Consider the following 26671-nt stretch of genomic DNA (forward strand, 5'->3'; position numbering starts at 1 on the left):
ATTTCAAATAACAACATAAAATCGAATTAACTGATTAAATTATGATGATAACGTTGGTAAGAATCGTCCCCTCCAGATTATTTTTTGTTATTTTTGCTTCTATTTGACAAAGTGCTGTTTATAGCCTAGCTTTTTTGCATTAGTGTTTCTATACAGCTCAAAATGTGAAGTTCTGTAGCCAGTCTTACCAGGGAAATAAACCCATTGTGTATGGAATTACATTTTCCAAAATATGCTTTAGTAAACTAATAAGGGTATCTGTTCAGAAAATAGAATGTGCTTGTTTTATGAACGCATGTATGTTTGTTGTTTTTTGTTGTTGTTGTTGTTTTTAATAGCTAGGACTTTTTAAAGAAGCCCTAGGGATTATGTTTAAGATCTTTAATTAAAACACTCACCACAGTGTAGATTGTTAGCTTCTTATTCACCTGAGAAATTATTTTACTGTTGTCGAACCTGTACTTATCTTGCCAAGATTAAAAATGTTCTAACTGCAGTGCTAAGACTTTTTTATACATTTAGAGTAATATATTCCTCATAAATTTGATAGGAATTGCTGTTATATGTGTGGGGAGATAAATGTATGTCAGAAACGGTGCATTAAAACACCTAATTTAACATTTTGAGGAATGTACTGATTGAAGATAATATAATCTAATATATTGTATATATAATATGATATATTGAAATATAATGTAATAATCTAATTCCAAAATAAAATAGTAGTGAATTTTCTGAAAAATCAGACCAAGTAAAATACTTCACATTTAAAATTTTTAAATATGGAACAAAGATATAATTCCCAGTTCTCATCATTTTTTCCCATTCATAGAATCACACATAATTACTCTCATTCCTTTTTTTTTTTTTTTGCGGTACGCGGGCCTCTCACTGTTGTGGCCTCTCCCATTGCGGAGCACAGGCTCCGGATGTGCAGGCTCAATAGCCATGGCTCACGGGTCTAGCCGCTCCGCGGCATGTGGGATCTTCCCGGACCGGGGCACGAACCCGTGTCCCCTGCATCGGCAGGCGGACTCTCAACCACTGTGCCACTAGGGAAGCCCTCCTTTTTTTTTTCTTCCCATTTATTTTCTGCTGTTCATCCACCATGACTTAATTTTCAGTAACATGAATCATAATATGCAACCCACACATGCGAGCACCATTCCATTTGGTGATTCGTCTTAGTTATTTGTACTTTAAGTACTATTGTTACTATCATTACAGTTGTACTTTTCTAAATTCCAAAGGCCCTTAATATTTATAGTCAGAGGCAAATGCTTGGTTGCTAAATTATTGGGAATACTACACTATTATTTTTCTACTTTGTAAAATAATGCTCAGTGATCATTAGCACATGTTTTGGCAATCTATGTAGTACTAAGGCAATACTCATCTGCACCTTCTCTCTCTGTCTCTGTTGGTCTGTCTCTCTCTCTCTCCTATTTTTGGAATTGTCCTGAGTTGGTTTCCTTCACAGAGTTTAGTCAGATTTGTCTCTAGCTTGTAGAGAAAGATATCAATTAGGTATTTGACATAAAATCTCAAAATGAGGCTTGCTTTGAAAATCTGACAGTATGTTAAGACAACTAAGGAGTGTGATTAACAATATTTTAAAGCAATTATAAAATATATATCACTATTGTATATGTAAAACTCCAAACATTTTGTTTAGCACACTTTGTATCTAAAAATGTTTCTTGTTTTCATGTAAATGTCAAAGTGACTTATCTGGGCCCCAAAGAGATTCTGATGACAGTATTATAAAACTTAGGAAAACCCAAAGAGGAAAATATTATGAAATGGATGAAGCATGAAGTTGTCCTGAGAAGGAATCAACTCTGTAAATATACTTCTATAAATGGCATAAGCAACCAGTTAACAGCCGAGCCACTCTCTGGGGATCAACCAGCTTGAGTACAAAATTGGGAGAGGCTGCAGAAGGAAGGTTAATTCTTCTCTATAGTTCCATGGGGCCTATTACAGTGCCCCACAGAACTATAAAGGGCTAATGGAACAGGGTATGTTTTATTTTTACCCACACAAATTATTTGGATTACCTTGTGGGAAAGTTTAAGGAGAAATTTAATGTCAAACAAATGTTATGATAATAAGATTGAAACACTAAACTACACAGAAATGGAATGCAAATACATTGTTCAAAAGTTCCAAAAATTTGGTTTTGAATTATTGCCATGTTATATATCATACATTAAAAAATAAAACCCTATAGTTTTAATAATCCAATTACTTTTTTCTTATTATAACTCTAGTTCTATATATACATTATGGTTTCAGAAGAAGTAAAGGTGTTGGTGAATGTAATGGAATCAGGCCATTGATGATTCTGGTTACTAGATTTTGCAAAAGTAAAATAGATTTTCTTCTGCTTTTGATTTAGGTTTAACTCATCTTAATTTGTATGCATGTCACATATCAGGCTTCCCAAATCATGGAATCTCTGATTCACCTTATTTAAAAAACAAACATTCTTAGGATGAATTTGGAAAGCTTAAATGATAAAATTAACACAAACATAATCAAGGCATTCATTTTGGATGTCTCATATAAAAGTGAATCATAATTGTATATTTTCGTATCATGAAAATGAACTACATGTGTGTACGTTTTAATATCAATTTGGTATTGGTCTTTCTTTTCCATATGTTTGCAAATCTTCTCTACCCACCACCTCTCTCACCATTCCCAGATGCACTTAGATGGTGAGGAAGAAGCATTAGACTGTACATTGAATTAACCTTTCTCAGAGCCTAGAAGAAATTTATGACCAAGGCCTCAAATACCAGAGCAAACCTACAGTTCTCTAAGGGGGAATGCGATACTGGACAGTGTGGTATTGTCAAAAGAGAGATAATTTAGAATTCAAAGACATAAATTCTAATCCTGTCTCAACCATTTACTTAAAATATTCTACTAATAATGGATGGTTCCTTGGACATTGGATAGTGTTGACAGTTGCTCTCTTGAAAGTCTCCTCCCTTGGCTCATGTCATTATATACTCCTGGTTCTCTCCTTCCCTATTTCTCTCTCCCTCTTTCACATCTGTCTATAATTTCTCATTACCACTACAAAAACTACTATATATATATATATATATACACATACATATATGCATGTATATGTATTTGTGTGTATGTATATATATACATATATAATATTTTTATATAATTTTGCCTACCTATCTATCTATCTCAGCCTTGGGTTCTCTCCTAAACTTCAGGGATGCATTTCCAATTTCCTCCCAGTCCCCTCTAATGGTACATGCCAACATAAACTGAACGTTTCTATGACAACAACTAAAATCATCATCTATCTCCCTGCACAATTTACATCTAACAAAATGACAAATCCCACTGATTCAGTTTAGAAACCTTTGGAAAATTTGCCCTGTTCATTTCAACATTATCCTTGTTGGGGACTCCTTTTTCTGTACTATTATAGTAATTCTGTCTCTGGTTTTCATACTTATAACATATCCTTTCTTATACAAATAAACTTTGTATTTATATATCATATTAATATTTCTATAGGATAGCTGCCATTAGGTTTCTCCCCTACTTCATAATAATATTCTGAATTTCCCCACTCCCTCAAGATTACAATGTAAGTTCCTTAGGCTGATGTCAAACTTCCTTTCACCCTTGTCTCTCCCTTATAAGCTTCTGTCTTCACCACTCTGTCTTCATCTCTGCTTATCAAATCTCCAAAGCTCAAAAACTAACATCTCCATGAAGTTGGACAGGAAACCACTGGAGTGAGAAATGGCCTGTCTAATTTGAATCACCAGATTTTCCCTATATCTTTCTTATGGCATCTATCAAAATAGTCCTTGCATAATTTATAAGTCTCTGTCTGCATAGGAAGGAAAACTATTATGGAAGGCTTCCAATGGGGAATGTTAATTTAGCTGAATTTTGAATGGTGCCTGGAATTCAACATACAGAGAAAACTGGTGAAAACACATTGAAAGCAGTTGGAGCAATGCTTGCAAATGCATCAGATTGGCATGTTCTGCTACCCGGGACTAGATTTAGATGGGTTATGTGTGTGGATGTGGTGGGAGTTGATACAGGACTCTAACACGGTAGCTGGAAAGAGATGGCTATGTATCTCTTGCTAAGAAATGACCACTTCAATTTAATTTAGAGCTATTTGAAGGATTTAAAATTTTGAAATCCCATGATCAGTAGTTGTATTTTGGAATAACCATCATAGTTGAGTTTTGGAATAACCATACTAATGGCAGTATAAAGTGAAGGTGAACCAAAGAAGAATTTAGGTATTATTTTTCCAATGTGGGAAAATATATATATATACACACACACACACACACACACACACTTATATATCCCTTGTCCACACACACACTTATATATCCCTTGTCCACATGTTGTACACTTCCATTTTCAGGATTTCATCCTCTCTCTTCTTCAAATTTCTAATTATTAGCTGCAGTAACCTACATGAATAGTGCATGAGAGACACAATCTAGGTTAGTCCTGTGAATCTATGTGTAAGAATCAGGATGGTTTCCTGGACTGAACTGCCTAATGATGGAAGTTCTGCCCTACTTTGCCTCTTCTTTGAAGCACCTTTTCATAATCCTGTCCCAGTCTCGAGTCCAGAAAAGACTTTACCTGCAGAGATTGCAAACTGTGTAGCTTGTGTAGAAGACAGTGAGCATGGAGAGGATGCATCCAATCATCACTGGTAGTCATGATACAGCTGTTTATCTTCAACCACCATGTGTCAGTCAGGACCACTGACAGACTAAAAAGATGCATCTGTTTTATATGTAGATATGTCTGTGTACGTGTGTGTGTGTTTATTTATATGTGTGTGTGTGTGTATATATATATACACATATATATGTATGTATTATAGTTCCTAAGAATGTTTTTATTCTTCACGGAGAGCAATATAGCTGACAAGAAATTTTATATTTCATAAAATTACATCCCACACTTCTCACATTTGCTCCTGAACTTCAACATAAAAGCAACAAAATTTCTTTTTCCAAGGCCAGTGGAATTGTGCCTTTGAATCCCATCCTTAGACATTTTTGGTGGCTTTGAATTTATTTTTATCTGACCCTTTTCTGCTTATATTTTTGTCATGCTTTTATATATAAAGCACATAAGAGAAGGTATATAGAGATATACTAGTATATGGTATACTAGTATATAGTATACTAGTATAAAGATATATACTAGCTAGTTATGTAAATGTAGAAAATAAGGATGTTATCGGTCATTCATTTCCATTTCAGGTAAAGGATGTAGACATACCATTTTTTAAAGCGTTAATTTATACGTTTTAAAATGTCTCACACTGAGTTTTTATAAAATACCTGGTAAGACTTTCTATCTTGAAAATCCATTTCTAATCCAACAAAACTAGAAGATGTATTCTACTTCATATTAGTTATAATCAATACCTCCATACTTCTACAATACTAAAATGCTATTTTAATTGTATATGTGCTTACCTTATTGAGAACAAAATCAATCTTTTAAGAAATCAGTGTTCTTTGCAAAATAGCCTCAAATGGATGAGGAAGAGTGAATGGCGCAAATATGCAGAAAGAATTGACTTTGCCTTTTTGTACCAATGCTAGCACAGGAGTATATAATGAAAAATCAATTATAACATAAAATCTCATAATAGGCATTCAAGTGTTCTCTCATCAAATAAGAGTACAAAACTATGTCTGGCTGCTGACTATATTCTATATCACTAGACTCTGGTTATTTTTATTTCCTCTAAGGAGGAACAGAGGTCAGAGGTGCACAGTAACTATGAGACAGATAAGACCTTTTTATTGGTCACCATGTGAGATGTGCAAGTGAGCAGCTGCCAAGGCCAGATGTGTCTGTGAATGTGGCAGGTAGGAAGAGAGAGAAGAGAAATGTGGTCAGTAAAACTCTGTGACCTCTCTCACAGTTGCTATTCCTGACAGAAGCATTTTACTGTAACAGCATTACTGTGAGTGGTTAACGGGGAAGACGGGGAAGCCACTATGGGTTGCCTAGTTGCCCTGAAACTATGAGCTGATCCTATTATATTGCCTGAAGTAAAGTCTGATTGTGTAAGGAATGATACAATGCATCTATTATCACTAGTGTGTGTGTAAATGTATGTATATATAAAATGCATATATATATGTATACACACACACACACACACACACACACACGTATATATAAAAGCCCTACTTTGAAGATGATGCAATTCCTTTTTTTTCAGTAGTTGCACAGTGATGGTTATAGTTATACCTACAGTAAAGAAGTGGTAGTTGTGGTAATAGCGATATCTGATATATGCATAACTGTGTTCACTTTTGGAGGTAGTTTTATTTTTCGTGAACCTCATCCTCACAGCACATGTGTCTTCCACACAGTAGACACTCATTAAATAAATAAATAAAGTGATAAATAGATTTATGAATGGAGGATGGAATGAGTACACACAAAGCACAGTGAGATGGGCAGTGCAATTGCATTTAACTTGATTTTGCAGATGAGAAAACTGAGCTTAAAGCAAGATAAGGATTTTATGAAGGTTACTTGGCAAAATGAGTAGCAAGCCCAAAACTAATATTTAGGTCTGAATATAGAGCATGTTGCATTTGTGTTTTATTTATTTATTTATTAAATTAATTTTTATTGGAGTATAGTTGCTTTACAATGTTGTGTTAGTTTCTACTGTACAGCAAAATTAATCAGCCATACATATACATATGTCCTCTCCCATTTGGACTTCCTTCCCATTCAGGTCACCACAGTGCATTAAGTAGAGTTCCCTGTGCTATACAGTATGTTCTCACTAGTTATCTATTTTATACATAGTATCAATAGTGTATATGTGTCAATCCCAATCTCCCAATTCCTCCCACCAATTTGTGTTTGATTTTCACCAATTTTTAAAATTGCTATTTATCATTCCTCTGCATATAATTGTGAGATTCCTTAGTTCTTTCATAATCAGTGTGAAGATTGCCCTTGAGCTTGGAAGAAGACACTGTGAAAGCTAAAGATCTTCCCTCCAAGTTCAGAATATTAAGAAGGGAAAAGTCAAGACAGTATTAAAAAAAACAAACACCTTGCACTAGGATAGAGGAGCAGAAGGCTGAGGATTGCATACCAAATATAAAGTATAACATTATCTACATAAAACACAAGCAAAATAAAGACTAAAACAAAAAGCAAAAAGTATAAATATGCTAAATTTCAATATCCAAAACTGGGTCCTGCACCCACTTTTATGGGAAGGAGGCCAAATGGAGTTTGCAGTTGAAATTGGTTCACATTTGCCACACATGCTTCTTACGTGACAAAGAGAGATTTGAAAATGTAGGTACAGCAGGTGACTGGAGGAAGCAGTGTATTCTCAAGGCTGTTTTGGACTCAGCTGTCCTCTGCCCAGAGCAGCAGCGTATTAATGGAGTAACCAACTTTGGAGTCTTTTGTGTTTAAGAGTCATTCATACTTGTCAAAATTCCGGGATAGCCTTCCCTTGTTTGAAGACAGTATGATAGGGATGTCTGTTTAGGAATGCATAAATACCCCAAAGGCTTATTGACAAATGGGAGACAGTGGAACTTCAGCCAACAGCTTTAGAGTCCTTTGGGATTTGTGGAAACATTTTCTCCAGACATCTGGGAAAGATCCAAACTTCCATTATTCCTCTCCTTTTAAAACAACCACACATTTTTTTCCTTTTTAATTCTCAGTGAATATGTCATTTCCCTTTCTTTTGCCACAGAGACGTTTCTTTTTTCACAGTCCTGTTTGATAAAACTGTAATTTATTCACATAATTTTTTTCTGGAACTTTAGATGTTGTACGTGTTTGTAAAAATAGTCATGGCTAATGGCGAGAATGGTGGGCTGTATTTTTTTCTTTTGATATGCCCCTGTACTTCTGAAATCACGTTTTCTATCTGTATTTGTATCAGTTAGCAGTGATTGGGAGAAAGTGTATACAGGTCTTGACATTTGTTTGACTACACATTAGTGAATAATATTTCTCTTTTACTGGTTTTCTCCTAAATGCTACATATATCTCTTTTTAACCCATATGTAAATTCAAAAGTTTGACTCTGGGGCAAATTAAAAGAACCTGTTATGGATTTTATTTATTTATACTATTCTTCCTTCACTTTAAATCTCTATATAGACTTCTTGTGCCTGTAAAAGGAGAATCATTTGTTAGTGAAACACCATGTTACCAATTGTGAAGAATTCCCACCCTGGATGGTGTGATACCCGAGGGCAACTCCAGCTTTCTCAATAAGTATTAGACTTGGGACACAACATTTCATTAAAAGTTTTATGCCATGGTACACTTTTTAGAACAAAAGAAAAGCAGTAAAATCAATGGGACCCAGTGATAAGGTATTAACCCAACTCCAAAAAATGTTGTCAAATACAATGTTAGCCTGCAAAATTATACAATTCTTAGTTTTAGTTTCTTCTTTTCTTTTTAAAAAGTATTTCATTTCCAATATTTTGAAAAGAAAATTTGGGTTGAATGAGAATGCTGCTTGTGATAAAGGTGGAAAAGCTATTGTCAGAAAGAAATCAGCTGGATTTCAAAGGAAGTATCTATGCAGTAGCTTTTCTAAAAAAATTAAGAAATGATTTCTTTCATTTCATGGGCTTAGAGATTTTTTAGAGTATAACAAGTTTTGGGAGAGGGGAAGAAATAAATAAGACATGAAGAAAGGAAATACATGGAGAAAAATGACAGGGACACCTTTTTCTCCCCTAGTTCTCTTTAATTATTCAGAAGGTTGAAAGATTAAAATATGGATGATAGGTGTCATGTCTGGGTGCATTTAAAAAGGACACTGAGTTGGTTCGTGTTTGTATCCACATATGCTATTGGTATGAGAATTAGGTGATGATACATTGAGAAGAATTTGACTTTATTTATCAAGACTAAAATGTAATTTTTTAGACACAGCAATTCTACTTTTAGGGTTTTTCCCCCCATAATCAGTATTGATATACTCACACAAGTACCCAGTGATAATCCACAAAGATATTTATTGCAGCATTGTTTATGAAAGCAAAAATTAGAAACAGTCTACTGTCCATTATAGAAGACTGGTTAAATCAATTCTGCTACTTTCTGTGCAGTGAAATATAATGCAGCAGTTAAAAAGAATGACAGAGATTAATTGCTTGTATTTTTGACATAAGATTTTAATATTTTATAATAAAAAGTAGTTAATAAGTAACAGTAGAATTAGAATACTAAGCAGAGACAATATTAGCACCTGAAGAAAATGGACAGCTGATTTTATTTAGGATATATGCATTATTTCACAAATTAATTCTATGAGGAGCTATTGATACTTGAAGCAAGTAAATTCAATACAGGAGGTAACGTTTTGAGACTGGATGGATGTAAAGGGCGACAAAAATATGCTCATGGAATGTTTCTGAGCAATTAAATATTCTCTTTTAATTATTACTAATTTTATTAAGAAAAACAATGCTTGGAGAATGTTTACACTCTAGTTATTAGGGCATTCCTTTATTTCCTACAGACTGGCTCTTGGATATGAAAACCCTTGCTCTGAGTGCTGACAGGGAAACCAGTAAGAAGGATTAAACAGTCACAAATTATATTTTCTCATTGAAATTTTTAATTTTCATAAGTGGGTTTTATTTTCTTGAGTTTATCAGAAGATAAATCAGCTATTGACCCAGACTATCAAAGATGGAATGGACATTTAGAATTGTAAACTTTTTAAAAAATTTACTTATTTATATTTTGCTGCACTGGGTCTTTGTTGCTGTGCGCGGGCTTTCTCTAGTTGTGGTGAGCAGGGGCTGCTCTTCATTGCAGTGCATGGGCTTCTCATTGCGGTAGCTTCTCTTGTTGCGGAGCACGGGCTCTAGGTGCACGGGCTTCAGTAGTTGTGACATGTGGGCTCAGTAGTTGTGGCTTGCGGGCTGTAGGTGGCAGGCTCAGTAGTTGTGGCACACAGGCTTAGTTGCTTCATGGCATGTGGGCTTCCCGGACCAGGGCTCGAATCCATGTCTCCTGCATTGTCAGGCGGGTTCTTAACTACTGAGCAACCAGGGAAGCCCTAGAACTGTGAACTTTTAAACTTGAAGTTTTTTAGAGATTATAGCCAATATACAGGGCTAATAGTGCAGTGAATAAAAGATTATCCCTTCAGAGGTACATAAAATCAACACAATGGAAATATACTAAGTTTCCTAGATGAGAGAAAATGGGGGCCAGGCTGTCAAAATTTGATTATCAGTTCCTTGATTGGATTAATAACTCTAATGGGAAAAGTTATCAATTGTGACAGAGATGAATTAGAGCAGTGCAAATATAAGAAGTGTCCACTGTAGTGTGTAAAAAAACATTCGTGTACAAATATTGTCTTCTTGGGATTAGTGTTATTTCTGACATACCTGTTCTCAGCTATCAAAACTACCTATTATTGTCTATAATCATCAGACCTACCAAGCAACCTGATGGATTACCTAATCAGGTCTATGGTCTTCAGGGTGAGAATGTTCTATTCTGGCTAATTTGAGGTTTATTTACTAGTTAAAATGTGAATTTTACATTCAGTAAACCAGCCAGTCTTCCCTTACAAACATCTTGACCTTGTTAGAAGCTTCATACGTATATTTCTAAAGCGATCTCTTCATACAATTACTTTTTTTTAATATCTAAGAATGATGAATTCTAGAGATGGTAACCTTTTTTTCATAATCACACAACTAGTTTGTGGGATGGCTGGAATTAGCATCTTGGTGTCATGCCTCCCAGGCAAGTACTTTGTCATATCCATTCTGGTGTTCAAAGCACACAGATTTCAGATTTCTGACAATTATAACTCATAGATTAAAAAAATAGGCAATAGTCTGAAATATTCTGCAGTAAATAGATTCTCACCAGTTATCTATTGTTGATGATCGTGATGACAGTAATTCGACCCAGAGGTAATTCACATTACTTTGTGAATTATTATAATAATAAACCATAAAGTGTTGATAATAATAATAAAATATAAATAAAATATAAAAACAAAAAGTCATAAAATGATAGTGATCAAGATTTATTGACATTTACAATGTATCCAATATTCTTCAATGTCATTGTGTGCATTGATTAATTCCCTTAATAATGTAATGAGTTACATTCTCTATAACCTTCAGTTTACAGAAGAAACTAAACCTTTAGAAAGTTGCTAGGTACTTTTCAACCAATGAAGTGGACAAAAATGATGATTAAAATAGCTCTGACTTCAGGAAACCTCCGGTCTCTATCTTCACTGCTCTAATATGCCAAGTTCTGTAATGCAAATCAGAAATTAAATGTATATGATTAGTAAAAATGCCTTTCAATAATAGTAATATGAGACATTATTATATTTGTTCATATGGTAAGCCTCTCAGACTATACAGATATGTACCTATTGTTTCTTTTAATTTTCTTTGCTTTCTTTCTTCAAAAGGAGGTATCACATTCATGGGAAATGGGTCTCCCTTGGAGTTTATCTAGGTCTTTAAATTTTATTTACTGCGTGATAGCAAAAATGAAATATTGTCTGAAAGTTATGGCAGTTAAGTCCAAAATATAAAATGAATGAGTGCACACAAGCAGAATGCAAAAGTGCATTTAAAAATCCAGGCTGTAAAAATTCTGTTTCAACTTATCTAACATATCCCTTTATCGTTGTTGAAAATTGAATGCATGGCTTGGCAAGGAACATATCTGTACTATAATTGGAACCAATGGAACTCTAATTTGGCAAATAGGCTTCCTTGTTGAGTGATGGATCTTTCAGAATATATTACTATTGGAACCTATAATGTGTTCTTAAGTTTAACTTTTCAGGAGAGGTAACATATCTATTTTAGGGAACAAGCAGTTACTTTCTCTGCCAGGATAAAACTCTATTAAGAACTACCACCCAAAATAATAAGTAAATAAAAGAAGCAAACAAACAAATAAATAAATAAAGCTATTTGATTTAGTAGCAATGAAAAAATTAATTTCATGAGATATGTTTTCATTACTTTAATGTTTTTTTAATTTTTAATGCTACAACCCCCAAATTAAAGAAACAAAATCAGACTGACATTTTCTGTGCTTTCATATATTTTGTTACTTTTGGGAATCATTTTTTCTGCCTGACGTTTTGGATCATTGCATTCATTCATGCATGTATTCTTTAATTCTGCTTGCTTTGGAACTGTGCCATAGGAAGTGACAACTATGGCAGTAGAGCTTTTTAACATGAAGGTTGCCTTAGAAATGCCATATTTCCATGTCTGACATGTTTCAAAATCATTGGAGTAAAGCCCACATGACCAGAAGTAAATATTAAAGCAGCTATTTACCATACCAATGTTCCTTTGTCACTTTCCCATCACTCTAATTAAACAGCTAAAGTTGCAAGTAATGGTTTTACCCTCTGCACACAGTCAAATATTAGTTACATTCCTCCATATGAATGTAGTTTATTGATTGACTGATTGATTATTGATTCATTTATTTGTTTATACCTGAATTTACATGTATGCCTCACAAACTGGGTTTACAAGGGAACGATGTAAAGAATCAAATGGTACATCTTTTTAAAATTTATTTTTTTGACATTACTCAAATATTTAGGGAAAATAATGTTCTAGATAGTCCCACAATTTAAAAAGTACTAAGAAATGAAATAATTTTTCTCATGTAAGCCCTCTTGAGCTGTGCCCCCAATATTGTGGGGACTCAAATTCACTGTACTTCATTATTAGGGGTTTATCAGTCAAAAAGTTTAAGCAGCACTGACCTAAGTGAATGGGCATTATTACCATATTCTATTCTAATGGAGGATGGGAAGTACTGTAAAATTAAATAATTGAAATAAAAGAGGTAAATTCTGTGACTTCGAAGAACATGAAAAGATCAACAACACTTTAAGAAGAAGAAAACCATCTAAAACAGGTGAAACAGCATGATATTTAAGTCCTTGCTACCTCAGGAGTGGAGTTAAGTGAAGACCATGTTTGGAATTTGACTTTATTAAACTGGGAGTTCTGCAGAGGCTGATCTGCTTATGTCTGATCTCACATACCTGGCGGTAGGGCCCCTACCTATGATAACAATGTTATTTAAGTAATTTGAAGAACCTGGAAGTGATTTGGGAACAGAAAATAATGCATTTGGGGATGAAATAATTTAACTTTGTGTTCAAATGAAGTAAGTTGAGCAAGTACATTTTCAGTCATCTGCATAAGGCATGAACTTATTGTTTCTCCTATGTGTGGTCCAAGTTTAGTGGAGATAATCATTCACATAGTTGTGTGTTTATGTTGACATGAGGACCTGTCCTTAATAATCACCATCTATAAGGAGCCTTAGACTGAGAAACAGCAGATTATCCTGTTGGTCAATGTTGACAGGTTGGGACCTGAGCAAGCAGCTGATTTCTCTTCCTGCCCAGAGAGTCAGCCTTGAAGGGAAGTGGCAATAGACATGTTCACATGTCCAGGGATTTCCTGAGCATAATCTGGTTGTTAGTTTTGGTAAGCTTTATCACTCTGTCTTATCTAAGATGTGCTTATTTAAAAAAAAAAAAACTTAAATAATATGTCTATCCATAACTAGGGGCAGACATAAGGAATAGAAGTATATGTAATCCCTCAGCCATGCATTACAAAAGATGATTTTCATTATGATGTTCTGTGCTCTTTATGTACAGATGCTGTGTAAAATAAAAAAGCATGTTTCTTGATGAATTGGATAGTTTCATAATTCGAGATGGTGAGAACTGTGTAAAAATTGTTTTCTTTTTTGGTGCCTCATGGGATGCACAGTGCTAAATTCGGCTTCAAATATTATTACTGGGTCTATCAAGTTAGGGATATGCTGTTCTTGGTTGTTGTTTTTTTTTTTTTTGCGGTACGTGGGCCTCTCACTGTTGTGGTCTCTCCCGTTGCGGAGCACAGGCTCCGGACGCGCAGGCTCAGTGGCCATGGCTCACGGGCCTAGCCGCTCCGCGGCATGTGAGATCTTCCCGGACCGGGGCACGAACCCGTGTCCCCTGCATCGGCAGGCAGACTCTCAACCACTGCGCCACCAGGGGAGCCCGGATATGCTGTTTTTTCAATCCCACTTTTATATCTTAGTTTATTTTGTTTGTCTCTGTCTTTGGGTCTTATTTTACGTTGCTTTTATTATAAATCACCTTATATCCTTCTTGAAAATAGATAGATTATAAATAAATCAACTTAATATAAGATCAAGAATGGAAGATAATAGAGCACTGTATTCAATCAATAAACTTTATTGATCATCTCCTATGTGAAAGGCAATGGGAGAAACCAAGGATATCATCATGAGTAAAAAATTATCTCTGCTATGAAGAAGTAAATCTAGTTTATATGTAAAACTAAATCTATTTTCCATGCTAGCATAACAAATTACCACACTTCCACTGGCTTAAAACAGCACACGTTTATTCATTCTCAGTTCTGTGGGTGAGAAGTGTGTGTTAGCTTTATGGGTTCCTTTCCTCTGGGTCTTACAAGGCATTTGCCTGCCTGAACTTTTGTCTGGAGACTGTCGGGGAGAATCCTTTTTCAAGTCCATTTAGATTGTTGACAGGATGGAGTTTCTGGGTGCTTTAGGCCTGAGGTCAACATTTCTAGCTGGCTGTCAGCTAGAGGCCTCTCTCAGCTCCTCAAGGCCACCTGTATTTCTAGTCCTATCCCCCGCTCCATCTTCAAAATAACAAAGGTATATAAAGCCCCTCTCCTACTTCATATCTCTTTAACTTCTGCTGCATCTCTTAATACAGAAAAATCTCTGTATTAAGGGCTCATATGATTACAGTGAGCCCATCTAGGTAAAGATAATACAGGTGATCTCCATATCAGAAAGTTCATAACTTCACATCTGCAAAACTCTTTTGCCATGTAAAGTAGCATATTTGTAGGACTCAGGAATTAAGGCAGTGGGATATATTGAGGAGCCATCCTGCCTTCCATACTAATGAAAAAGAGAATGATGTAAACAAATAAGCTCTTTATCGAAAGTGTATGAAAGCTGTGCAGTCACACAGAAAGGAATAGTTATAATTGATCAATACAGGAGAAATGCAGAAGTATACTCAGAAAAGAGAAGCAAATAACCAGAATAGATTAAAGGAGGCATTCGGTTTCACTCAAGTTCATCATTATTCATCATAATAAATAGAAGGTAAAGTTTCTAATCTGTAACTCCTAGTAATGAAATCATATGGTAATAAGATATTTTTGTTTTGAAGTGAACCTAAGAGAAAGTATCTCTTAGTCAAGCTGGTGGAGCTGGGACTGTTGTTTTGGCTTATCACAAATACTTGAGCAACTATTTCTTCTCTTACAATGATTATGGTTGATTTGCCTTGTAATTTCTCTGTGCAATAAAGGTAGTCAGTTCAATTCTCAATGAATTTGGAAGTCACCTATAGCTTGTGTGAAATTGGAGCTTATATGTTGTGATTCATGCTCTTTTATAGCAACAAAACTAACTTTATATCTTTAATTATATAAATGAAAGGGTCATTCAGATCTTCAAATATCCAGAATTGCTTCATGCTCTTTGTTTTTAGGAAAATACAGTTTATGGCACAAAAATATAAATATATATATTTTTACTAAATATTCTATACTTTAATAGATAAAAATGATAACCCAGAAACCCATGCAAGGATGCTCCATATAGTTGTCACTAAGGCAATATATTCATACAATATATGAATATATGAATACAATATATTCATACAATACAGGATTTTCAACAATGGTTAAAGACTTTTAACAATGTATTTTGTAAGGACTTTCAACAATTAAAATAATTTTCCTCTTTTCCAAGTATATTAAATAATCATAAATTTATTAAGTAAAATTCATCTAACTAAAATGTCTTCATTGATATTTTATTTATTCTTAACAGAGATAAATAGATGAAAAAATCATTCACTAAACTCACATGGTGTTACAAAACCTCTTCTCCGTTATTGTTTATTCATTTAGGATTAGTAAATGCAAATGCAATTTATTGTTTATGGTACACACATTAAAAGTAGTTGGTAAAGTAAAATGAAAATAACACTGGCCTTAAATCAGAAGACAGGAATTAAAGTTCATCTCATTTATGATACATTCTAATTTCATAATTTACCTCTTAAACAATCTGAGCATATTTTTCTATCTTTATAAAAGAGAGGTTTAGGTTAAACAATCTCTGAGGTCCTTTCATACTATAAATATTTAGAATTTTATAATAAGGTAATAAAATGTCAGGTAAATAAATACATAAAATAAAAACAAATTGATATCTAAAGCATTTTTAAGAGTTCAACTGTTTCTGTTATAAATGCAAATGTTTTCCAGAAAACAATGCTTTTAGGTTGACTTGATTTACAGTATTTTCCAAAATAGGGAATAAAACCGCATAAAGTAATTGTTTTTAATGGTTATTATACTTTAGCTTGTAGCTACCCGATAATGTGACTTTTTCTCCCTGTCTTTCTGCTGCTTTCAAATTAGATGCTTTATCTTAATGGGATTTTTTTCTTCCTGTGTTTTCAATAGATGAACATCTATTTGTATTTATAACCACTGAACATTATCAAATTCATTTGAGGTTTAGCCTGCCCGATATCTTTCTAACTCTCTCGAGATAAACAAGGGAAAACAGAAAAAAAAAATGATTTTGGGGCAGTGTTTCTTGAAATACTCCATATAAAAATGAGGTATGGACCATTTACGATCAAGACACCCAAATTCTGGTGAAACGTTTCACATATTTTGCAACAACATTGAGAGAGTTTCGTAGATTACTGGATACATATCAACTTGATAGTTATTACAGAACATGCCGTAAGTGATGGAAAAATTAGTGAGAATCTATCACTTTTTAAATTGTTTGTTTACAGAATGCATATCACTGAACAATCACAATAAGAATTGCAGAAAAAAACGATTCATCTCAATATTGATTCCATACTGTTATTACGAATGTGGAACATTCCGACTAGATTAGTACTAAGATTTCTCTAACTCGGTGTCTCACCTTGGTGTGTCTGAAAAAGTCCTTAGCAGTCACCCTTGTGACTTGTGTGCTTATTCTCATTACCAAAAGGAACTAGAGTCAAATCTCAAAACATTGTGAAGTAACTTAAATTATGAACAAATTTTTCTAAGATTTTGAAAATTAATATATACCTTCAATATATGTTAACTTTGGAGCAAGGAGGTTCTTAAACTCACTGCCAGGCATAAGATGGAATAATTCCTTTCATTTTAATGTTAGATTTTATAAATTCTCATAGAATGTTCTTAACCTGATGAGGGAGCAAGGATGAATAAATAAAATTTATGTGACATGATTTAATATTCTTCAAACTTACCTTTTTTCAGCCTTTTTGTTTTTTCCTTGTCTGCGGGGCCTAAACTAAGTCTCTTGCCAAATACTAGATCCCTTCTCCTCCAAAACTTTGATAATTGTGTATACCTTTGTAACAGTATGTTTTTCAGTATGTTTTTCCCTTTTTCATATTGAAATATGGAGGACAAAACTACATGTTAGTCTGAGAGAAATAAAATCAGTTTTTACAAGATAAAGAAATACTAAGTGTTCCAGTTTCTTTTGCTTTTGTTGCCTATAGCTCTTTATGGAGATTCCCAACATTTTGTTGAACTTTCTGGTTGTGATGCTTCCTTTTGATGTGAGAGCAGTAAACACAGAATTTGAGGCCAGAGATTTCAAGAATGGGATCCCATATCAGCCACTCTACATGATCTTGACTATGGCAATTAAATTCTAGTATTTTTAAATGAGATCAATAATACCTCCTTCACAGATATCTTAGTTGGTTTGGGTTACTATAACAAAAGTGCCATAGACCAGGTGGCTTAAACAACAGACATTTACTTCTCACAGTTCTGGAGACTGGAAGTCTGAGGTCAGAGTGCTTAGCATGATTGGGACCTTGATGAGGGTTCTCTTCCTGGTTTACAGAATGCTGTCTTCTTGCTGCCTCACATGGCAGGGAAAGAGATCATCTCTCGAATCTCTTCTTACAAGGACACTAATCTCATTCATGACCTAATTCTCTTCTCAAGGCCCCACCTCTAGATACCAACTTGTGAATTTTAGGTGAACACAGACATTCAGTCCAAAGCAACAGAGTTCTTATTCTTATTTGTTTTATATGTGATTTATGTGTCTAATTTGTAAGAAATCATTCACTTATTAAACAAAGATTAAATGAACATTTCAATTTAAGTAAGAATATCTGGAATACAAAAGTGGGTAGTATTGGTCACTATTTGGGTAGTCATTTGTTCTTTCAGGAAGTAATTAATGTAACATTTGTTTGTATACATGCATTGTAGCTCTAATTAAGTGTCTCTCATTCATGCAACATTAAATAGGAGGTACTATGTATTTTAGGTACTGAGGATTCAACAGTGAACAAAACAGAAAAGTACTGCATTTATAGAGTTTATCTATGGAGAGAGAACCAAAAAGTCAAGTAAATAAATTAATGTATAATGTCAGGTGGTAAAGATAGAATGATAAAAGGAATATTTTTGCCAGATTTCACTACATTTCATTAGATCTTGCCAAATAGAAAATGGCCTTAAGATTTCCAGAAAAGGAAGGTGGTTTCCTCTCTTATGTTATGTGTTGTCTATGGGCCATTGTAGGTCAGTTTCAGCTCTGGGCTTCTGTTTTCTTCCTTCTGGGATCCAGGCTGCACAGATCATGTGGGCTTTGTAGCCAATTTTGGAGACTTTGGCTTTTATTCCAAGAGAGATGGGAAGACATTGGAAGGTTTTGAGCAGGAGAGTGGAATGATCCATTGTATATTTTATAAAGGATCATTCTGCTTGCTGAATAGTATGTGTAGTATCAGGAAGAACAGTTGAAGGCTAACAGTATAGTGTGGATGAAAATAAAGTAGTGTGCACTAGGCTGGTAGCATTTAAAGTGGGGAGAGACAAATGGTCTGATTTTGGAGATATTGAAGGCAGAGCTGAAAGATGTACTGACAAGATTGTATGTGGGTGTGAGACAAAAATGCATTCAAGCATTCAAGATGGCTCCTAAGTATCTCTCACTTGAACAATTGAAAATATGGCGTTGCCTTTTACTGAGATAGCTTTTAATATTAATTATATAAAATTGTGGTAAATGCTTTATTTTTTCCTGGGCTGTGATCAATATCTTAGAACTTCTGACAATATAAAAAACTAAAATAACTTAAAGTAAGGGGGAGTTTACTCTAAGGCTAAGTGTGACGGAAACTGAAGACCCAATAAAGTCAGCAAATATGATAATCCGTCAACTATTTACTACAGAAAACAATCACCTATGCCACTCAGATAATTCCCACATGTCCTTTGCAGTACTGTGGTTGAGTGGCTCCTAGGTGAATAAATTTAATGGCTCATTCAAATCTTTCCATCTGTATTAGTTTTCTATGGCTGCTCCAACAAATTACCACAAACCCAGTGGCTGAAAACAACACAAAATTATTATTTCACTGTTCCGGAGGCCGGAAGTCTGAAATTAGTTTCACTGGCTGAAATGAAGTTACTTGCAGAACCATCTTCTCTCCTGAGACCATAGAGAAGAATTTGTCTCCTTGGTTTATCCAGATTCTAGAGCTTCATTCCTTGTGCTCCGTGGCTCATGACTCCTTCCTCCATCTTTCAAGCCAGCAGAATAACATCTTCAAATTCCTCTGTGCTTCCATCTCATTGCATTCCCTTCTCTGTGGGTCAAATCTCCTTTTGTCTCCTTTTTATAAGGGCACTTATGATCACCGTTAGGGTCTACTCAGATAATCCGGGATCATCTTTCCATCTCAATATCTGTAATTTAATCACATTTGCAAAGTTCCTTTGTCATATAAAGTAATATTCAAAGGTTGCAGGGATTAGGACGTTGGTATCTTTTGGAGCCATCATGCAGCCTACCACACAATCTTTCTGCTAGGCCTTCCTCAGCCAGGCTGTTTATCTTCAGCAGTCATCCATGGCAGCTGCATGATGGCTGCACGTTCTATGAAGCACAGGCAGACACTAGTGTAAAACGGAAGAAAAAACAGCTTTATCTGTGTATGCGTGTCTATTTATCAGCAAGGAAACCTTTTCTAGAAGCCCTGAAAGAAGCTTTTCTTTATAACTTAAGAGGAATCTTACTACGTGCTCATTCCTAAATAAATCACTAACTAGGGGCGATTAATACAGATTCCCTAAACAGTTGCATTTGTTAGAAAAATAGAAGGCCAGACTGTTAGATGCTGTCAATTTTAGGTAAACAACCAACACTTCTCTTGCATTTCTCTAGCATTAGCTTAGGATTTCTATACGAAGAGAGTTTATTTCATATGCAAAAGTGTATGTAGAGTTTTGTGCATGTGTGTATGATTTTCTTTGTTGAGATAACTTATTTATTACACTAGCTATCATTAAATTCCTCCCTCATAGCACTGACCCTTTATGACCTTGACCTTTATTCATTAGACTTCAGTACCTGTAGAACACTTGTTTTTTTGACTCTAAACTTAATAATGCTTGTCAGATTATAAATGCTTTATAAATATATTTTTAAATAACTTAACTCCTTATGGTCTCATTATTTAAAACAGAGGGTAAAAATAGAGTGTTAGAAAGATTAATCCAATGTAGGGGTCAATAATATAACTTCTTATATTCTTAATACATTTATACATTATAATGTATATTAATGGAATGTGAAATTATTAAACATATAGAAGAAAGCAAAAGAGAAACTTTTAAAACTTAAGCTGCACTGGTACAGCTACAGCTTTCTCATGTAGCACTGTAATCCTGAAAGCAAATGTCTGACATTCTCCTTCTTAAGTTGGAACCTGATTTATGGGTTTATGCCTGCATCAATGCCTTCGTTAGATTGTTGCCGTTTGAAAAAGAGTAAAGCAGCCAGTTTAAGATTGTCTTTGTTAACAGTTCTGGAAAAATAATAACCAGCCTGTCATGCAAAGGGAATGAGATGGAAGGGGTATGGGGCAAGAAAACTCTTCACTTCTGTTGAATAAATTAACAGTATTTTGGATGCTTTATGAAATTTGCTGCTAGAAGCAACTAGCGATCAGTGGGTTTTTTTTTTTTTTTTTTTTTTTTTTTTTTTTTTTTGCGGTATGTGGGCCTCTCACGGTTGTGGCCGCTCCCATTGCGGAGCACAGGCTCCGGACGTGCAGGCTCAGCGGCCATGGCTCACGGGCCCTGCCGCTCCGCGGCATGTGGGATCTTCCCGAACCGGGGCACGAACCCGTGTCTCCTGCATCGGCAGGCGGACTCTCAACCACTGCACCACCAGGGAAGCCCGCGATCAGTGTTTTTAATTGTCCTTCTCACACACCTTTGGGGAAGTTGCTAGATTCAATATGAATATTGCAAGTTCAGTAATGCAATATGGTCATCCTGTCACAAGAGAAGAAGATTTGACCAAGAGCTCTTGTTTTGCAGTTTTGATAACTGACAAGGTTTTAGGATAAGTTTGAATTGACTAAAATGCTCTCTTTTAAATTTCACTGAAACAAATGAATATGTGAAAATTTAACTATAACCCTCTTTACCCTACTTCTCCTAAACACCCACACATATACCATAAGAAGTCCCTCGGTCTCTAAATACTCCTTAACATTTAATCTGCACCTCTCTTCCCATCCAGTGCATTCTAATCTTCATTAGAATTTGTCTTATGCATATCTTATCCCGTTACTAAATTTTAAACCTCATAGGTATATATAGAGTGTCTTGCACACAACTGGTACTTTAAAATACATATTGAATAAATGTTTGGTTCCAAATCACATTGCAAGATTTCCTTGCAAGCAACTCTATGTCAATAAAATGGACAACCTGGAAGAAATGGACAAATTCTTAGAAATGCACAACCTGCCAAGACTGAATCAGGAAGAAATAGAAAATATGAATAGACCAATCACAAGCACTGAAATTGAAACTGTGATTAAAAACCTTCCAACAAACAAAAGCCCAGGACCAGATGGCTTCACAGGCGAATTCTATCAAACATTTAGAGAAGAGCTAACACCCATCCTTCTCAAACTCTTCCAAACAATATCAGAGGAAGGAACACTCCCAAACTCATTCTACGAGGCCACCATCACCTTGATACCAAAACCAGGCAAGGATGTCACAAAGAAAGAAAACTACAGGCCAATATCACTGATGAACATAGATGCAAAAATCCTCAACAAAATACTAGCAAACAGAATCCAACAGCACATTAAAAGGATCATACACCATGATCCAGTGGGGTTTATTCCAGGAATGCAAGGATTCTTCAATATACGCAAATCAATCAATGTGATACACCATATTAACAAGTTGAAGGAGAAAAACCATATGATCATCTCAATAGATGCAGAGAAAGCTTTCGACAAAATTCAACACCCATTTATGATAAAAACCCTGCAGAAAGTAGGCATAGAGGAAACTTTCCTCATCATAATAAAGGTCATATATGACAAACCCACAGCCAACATTGTCCTCAATGGTGAAAAACTGAAACCATTTCCACTAAGATCAGGAACAAGACAAGGTTGCCCACTCTCACCACTCTTATTCAACCTAGTTTTGAAAGTTTTAGCCACAGCAATCAGAGAAGAAAAGGAAATAAAAGGAATCCAAATTGGAAAAGAAGAAGTAAAGCTGTCACTGTTTGCAGATGACATGATACTATACATAGAGAACCCTAAAGATGCTACCAGAAAACTACTAGAGCTCATCAATGAATTTGGTAAAGTAGCAGGATACAAAATTAATGCACAGAAATCTCTGGCATTCCTGTACACTAATGATGAAAAATCTGAAAGTGAAATCAAGAAAACACTCCCATTTACCATTGCAACAAAAAGAATAAAATATCTAGGAATAAACCTACCTAAGAAGACAAAAGACCTGTATGCAGAAAATTATAAGACACTGATGAAAGAAATTAAAGATGATACAAATAGATGGAGAGATATACCATGCTCCTGGATTGGAAGAATCAATATTGTGAAAATGACTCTACTACCCAAAGCAATCTACAGATTCAGTGCAATCCCTATCAAACTACCACTGGCATTTTTCACAGAACTAGAACAAAAAATTTCAAAATTTGTTTGGAAAAACAAAAGACCCCGAATAGCCAAAGCAATCTTAAGAACGAAAAACGGAGCTGGAGGAATCAGGCTCCCTGACTTCAGACTATACTACAAAGCTACAGTAATCAAGACAGTGTGGTACTGGCATAAAAACAGAAAGATAGATCAATGGAACAGGATAGAAAGCCCAGAGATAAACCCACGCACATATGGTCAACTTATCTTTGATAAAGGAGGCAGGAATGTACAGTGGAGAAAGGACAGCCTCTTCAATAAGTGGTGCTGGGAAAACTGGACAGGGACATGTAAAAGTATGAGATTAGATCACTCCCTAACACCATACACAAAAATAAGCTCAAAATGGATTAAAGACCTAAATGTAAGGCCAGACACTATCAAACTCTTAGAGGAAAACATAGGCAGAACACTCTATGACATAAATCACAGCAAGATCCTTTTTGACCCACCTCCTAGAGAAATGGAAATAAAAACAAAGATAAACAAATGGGACCTAATGAAACTTCAAAGCTTTTGCACAGCAAAGGAAACCATAAACAAGACCAAAAGACAACCCTCAGAATGGGAGAAAATATTTGCAAATGAAGCAACTGACAAAGGATTAATCTCCAAAATTTATAAACAGCTCATGCAGCTCAATAGCAAAAAAACAAACAACCCAAGCCAAAAATGGGCAGAAGACTTAAATAGGCATTTCTCCAAAGAAGATATACAGACTGCCAACAAACACATGGAAGAATGCTCAACATCATTAATCATTAGAGAAATGCAAATCAAAACTACACTGAGATATCATCTCACACCAGTCAGAATGGCCATCATCAAAAAATCTAGAAACAATAAATGCTGGAGAGGGTGTGGAAAAAAGGGAACACTCTTGCACTGCTGGTGGGAATGTGAATTGGTACAGCCACTATGGAGAACAGTATGGAGGTTCCTTAAAAAACTAAAAATAGAACTACCATATGACCCAGCAATCCCACTACTAGGCATATACCCTGAGAAAACCATAATTCAAAAAGGGACATGTACCAAAATGTTCATTGCAGCTCTATTCACAATAGCCCAGAGCTGGAAACAACCTAAGTGTCCATCATCGGATGAATGGATAAAGAAGATGTGGCACATATATACAATGGAATATTACTCAGCCATAAAAAGAAACGAAACTGAGCTATTTGTAATGAGGTGGATAGACCTAGAGTCTGTCATACAGAGTGAAGTAAGTCAGATAGAGAAAGACAAATACCATATGCTAACACATATATATGGAATTTAAAAAGAAAATGTCATGAAGAACCTAGGGGTAAAACGGGAATAAAGACACAGACCTACCTGAGAATGGACTTGAGGATATGGGGAGTGGGAAGGGTAAGCTGTGACAAAGCGAAAGATAGGCATGGACATATATACACTACCAAACGTAAGGTAGATAGCTAGTGGGAAGCAGCCGCAGAGCACAGGGAGATCAGCTCGGTGCTTTGTGACCGCCTGGAGGGGTGGGATGGGGAGGGTGGGAGGGAGGGAGATGCATGAAGGAAGGGATGTGGGGACAGATGTATATGTATGACTGATTCACTTTGTTATAAAGCAGAAACTAAAAAAAAAAAAAAAAGATTTCCTTGCAATGTTCAGTCCCATTTTTACAATGTCTTGATTAACTCTTGTGATTTTACTCCCATCTATCCTTCAGATTTCAAAAGACAAGTAAATTTCTTATTGCTGTGATTATAGAGGTTTTGGGGAAATCATTTACACCATCTCTGATGTTAGACATTCATATCAACGTGAGCAAGGTTCTTGTCTTTGTTCTCACCTTCACATCTCTGACACCTGAACTGGAGCCTTCTCTGCCCATTAGTTCACTCAGTTGGTGTGTATTGAATAGAAACATAAGTTATTAAAATATAAAAGTTGATTTATTACTCTTTTTTAAATAGAAGGAAATCACATAGACCCTATTCATAAATAAATAAATAAAATATAAATAAATAAATAAGTAGGTCATTAATATCCACCCAAACTGTGTGTGAACCTACCTCATGTCTGGAAGTTTTACACTTTATAGCATTGACTCTGTTAAAAGATAAACTGAGACATATTAAAATTTTCAAGGGTCTACTTGAGCAAAAATCTATTTGAATTGGGCAGTGCCAAACTGGAAATGCTTAGGAGCACCCCCGGATAGGAGCTGGGGAGAGACTTTTATAGAGAAAAGGCAGAAGCAAAGCAAGGGAATTATTGATTGGCTATAGCTTAAAGCCTAGTTTGTGATTGGTTGTCCTTAGGCTTTGATTTTTGTAACCTTAAGGCATTTACTGGCTTAGATTTTGGTTTGACAACTAGGCAGCCAGGGCATTAAAAACACCTCATTCTCTTAGCCTCCTTGTTTAATTAATTTAGCAACTCTTAATTTAGTCCCATTTGGCCAATCTTTTTTTCAAATTTGAATCTAGCCTTTGGTTTTCCAGAGACTACAGGAAAGAAAAAAAAAAAAAAGAGAGAGAAACATAACAAAAATGTCCATCTTGATTCAGGGTAAGTTAGTGAGCAATGTTTTGGTTATTTCACACCGTATATTCCTGATTGGTGCTTATTGATGCCTTATCATATGGCCAGTTTCATTGAGTGCAGATGAAATCCACATTGGACACACTGTATTGTATATTTTTTTACAACCCAATTTTAGTATCTCTGAAATAAACCACTCAAGAAAGAAAAAAAAGTTTTTAATTTCCCAATTCAAATCTGGACTGTTGCCATGTCTATATTTGAGAAATTGTAAAGTAAATGAGGCAGTGATGAAGCTTTCATGCCAAAGATGCTTTTAAATACCAAAAGCATGTCATTACTGTTGAGTTTTGTTTTTCTCCTAATTCTTTAATTAAGAGAACTGCATCCCTTAAGCAAATTCTCCTGCTGTCCTTTCTGGCCTCTGGAGGATCTCATATTTGTATGCATCATATTTTATTTGTAATGGACTTTTATGAATTGTAGACTTTGTTCTTTCATCCTATCCTCAAAGTAGAAGTGAGTTCTAGATTCCTTTGCTCCTGAAAACATAATTTAAATTGTGTTGCATCTTTACTTGCGTCAGTAAGTTGACAAATAAACCAATGTTTTAAATTCTGTGGAGAAAATAGAGAGACTAATTTTATAACTAGTTTTATAATGTATTTGAGAATAGGCAATTGTACAATTGTTTTTAAACCTAATGGCCCAGCAGCTAATTGAGACATTAGTTACAGCAAACAGAAAAATTTCCTTCTAAAATAATTTTAACCGAATAATAAAAGCAGACTTTTGTTTTTCTTTACTCAAATGGTTATGAAAGCTCTAAGTTGTTTTTTTTTTTTTTAAAGATGATAAAAGCAAAATCAACCACCATTCCCTTCCTCAAAAATGTTTTTTAAGTGGAGATCAATTTTGTATTTCCCAGTCTTCCAACAG

The sequence above is a fragment of the Hyperoodon ampullatus genome (genome assembly GCF_949752795.1).
Source record: "Hyperoodon ampullatus genome assembly, chromosome: 6".
NCBI classification, from domain to species: Eukaryota; Metazoa; Chordata; class Mammalia; order Artiodactyla; family Ziphiidae; genus Hyperoodon; species Hyperoodon ampullatus.